We start from the raw sequence: 2,603 nt of genomic DNA on the forward strand, positions 1-2,603 counted from the left end.
GAATTTGCAGCTTTTCTGACCCATGAAGACTAGGAAGCCTGGGAGCTTATCTGCCAGGAGCTCATTGTTTGGAGGGAGGAGGCCCTTGGCTGCTGCTGGAAAGTAGCCATGTGATTAAGCAAGATTTCTCCCAGAATGGAATGTAGGGTGGAACACAGCTAGGCCTGTGTCCTCAGTCCTTTGACTGGATGATTCCTTAGCAACCATCCACACACACCCTTGCCCATACAGGATGCTCTCTCAACAAGAATTTCTTAATTACTGTGTGATAGGCACCAGAGCTACATGAGTGAGACAAGTCCCTGTCCTCCATGTTCTACTGGGGAGATACAACATGTTCACAGTAAATGCAGGATACATCTGAAATATATACACAATGATTTGAGGGGTTCATTAACACATAAAGGATTCTGGAAAGACTCTAAGCTGAGCCCTGAAAAAAAAAAGAAGGAGCTTCCAAGAAGTGAAGGTGAGGAGGGAGAATAAACATGGAACTATGCAAAGGCTCTGAGATGGGAGATAAATGTGGTGAACAGGGAACAGCAAAACAAGCCCATTTGTCTGGAACTTCAAGTGCATGACGGGGCGTAATATGTAATCAGCCTGGAAATAAAGGCTGGAGCCAAACAGAGTCCTGTATAGTTCCCATTAGAAGAAATGAATTTTAAAAGCCTACTCAACCTTAGGGCCGGTACTTCTGAAGGGTTGGGGGTATCTTTCACTAATGCTTTGATCTAGAGCCCCCCATTCCAGTATCTCTCCCCACCCTCCACCCCCATCCCCACCACCGTCAGTGGCAGTACTTAATATTGATTGACCCTTCTCTATGTAGGAACCTATAGAGTAGAACCCTTGGTTATAACCAAACAGCACAGGGCAGATAACTCTGTAGTTTATAACCACTCAGAATCACAGTCACATGACAACAGTCCATGGACTTTGAGCAAAGCATCACTGAAGTTCACCTTTCACTGAAACTGAATACCCATCCCACAGTCCAGCCATGCCAGGAGCCAGTGGGATCCTTTTTCTCCCTCTCCACCCCTACCCCCAAATCCACCCCCCTAATATTCTGTGTTACTTTCCATCTAGGATAACTGATGTGGTTGGGAAATTTGGTCCAGGTTTCCAAGTCACAGCCCTAAAGGGACTTTTCTCCAGAGAATAGATGCCATTGTCCTTAGGGCATGGAGAGGAAGTACTGGTCACCCAGTCTGTTTTGCAAATAGTTCAAGGCATGTGTGCAGTAAACAGTGAGCTCGTACATTCTTAGTCATGTGATGCCTAATAGTAACATTTGCTTATTTTCTGGATAAATTGGAACTTCAGAATGTTGGAATTTCACAAAGCAAAGCTGTATAAACACCCAGAGATGCTAGAACCTTCTAGTTTATCACCATTTGATCCCAAACAAAGTACTTGAAGTTAAGTTGTAAGCCTTCAAAATAGATAAGGAATCTGACCAATTGAATAATCAAAGCACTTCCTCTTGAGATGCTTCAAGAATTCCACATCACAGAAGGAGCCTCCCCAAATCTTTCTGAGGGATTGAGGACAGGTAAAGAGGACTGGAAGAGACACTTGACTCTTTGATATCAAAAGCTGGTCCAGATGTGGCTAAACTTCTTGATTAGGGGAGATATCCGTTCTGGGTTCCTAGAAGCTGGTGATGCACTCTGAAGGATTGTGAGGAGACTGGAATAGGTGTGATTCTCACATCTCCTTGTCTTTCCTTTTCCACCACATCTTACCTTTTATACTGTGTCCCTGGCTACCACTCTGTACTGCTCAGAGAAATGCCTGGCTCAGACATGCTCCACCGCCTGCGGCTTTGATCTCTGTGAATCTGCACGAGGAACCAGACCTTTCAGAGACTCCAAAGAAGTCTCAGTCACCATCTTTCTGTCCAAAGTCTGTTCAGCGGTTCCAGGTGACCTACTTGGTCTTTAGGAAGCCCACACCAGTGCAGAAGACCATGACTTTTGGGGGTCCTTTGATTATCTCAGTGAAATTGAGAAATGGATACCGGATGACGTGGATACTTTTGTGGACCCTGAGACCTTCAGGGCAGAGGTACACAAGTTCATGGAGGAACACAAGAAGATAGCTGCAGATGGTGCCAGATGAGGGAGGCTGGGTAGAAGTGACCTGAAAAGGCTGGTGCTCAGGCTCCTGTCAGAGGTCCCTGGCCAGCAAGTGCTGGAGAAAGAGAGATGGAAGAAAGCCCAGAAGGAGGTGCAAGACTTGTAGGATGCTTGGCAACTCTGGAAGGCCAAGATGCAACCCTTGGCAGAGGTTTGAGGAACAGAGAATTGCTCCAATGTGGGCTCAGTGAAAGTTTTGTCCATACTGAATTGGGGCAGCCAGCCTGCATTTAGGAGATAGGGGTGATAAGTGGTCATTCTCCCCCATCTACTGGGACTGGGAAGGAAAGCCGGCCAGCGTGGACAGAGAGGAGAGAGAGTAGACTCCTCAGCGCCTGGCTCTGACCAGGTCCCTTTACAGTGCTCAGGGACTCTGGATTTCTGGGGTCTCCCCATCTCCTTAGCTGCATGTGACCAGCTGTGGCCACTCCTGCCTCTGTTTGGGCACTGCACAAAGCA

General features: G+C 47.0%; 1 pseudogene; it reads left to right on the plus strand.

Annotated features, from left to right (window-relative positions):
* The first annotated feature begins 1,755 nt into the window (after positions 1-1,755).
* LOC118838214 lies at positions 1,756-2,353 on the plus strand (annotated as a pseudogene).
* Positions 2,354-2,603: the final 250 nt, after the last annotated feature.

This window comes from Trichosurus vulpecula, chromosome 1 (assembly GCF_011100635.1).
Source record: "Trichosurus vulpecula isolate mTriVul1 chromosome 1, mTriVul1.pri, whole genome shotgun sequence".
In the NCBI taxonomy this organism is placed as follows: Eukaryota; Metazoa; Chordata; class Mammalia; order Diprotodontia; family Phalangeridae; genus Trichosurus; species Trichosurus vulpecula.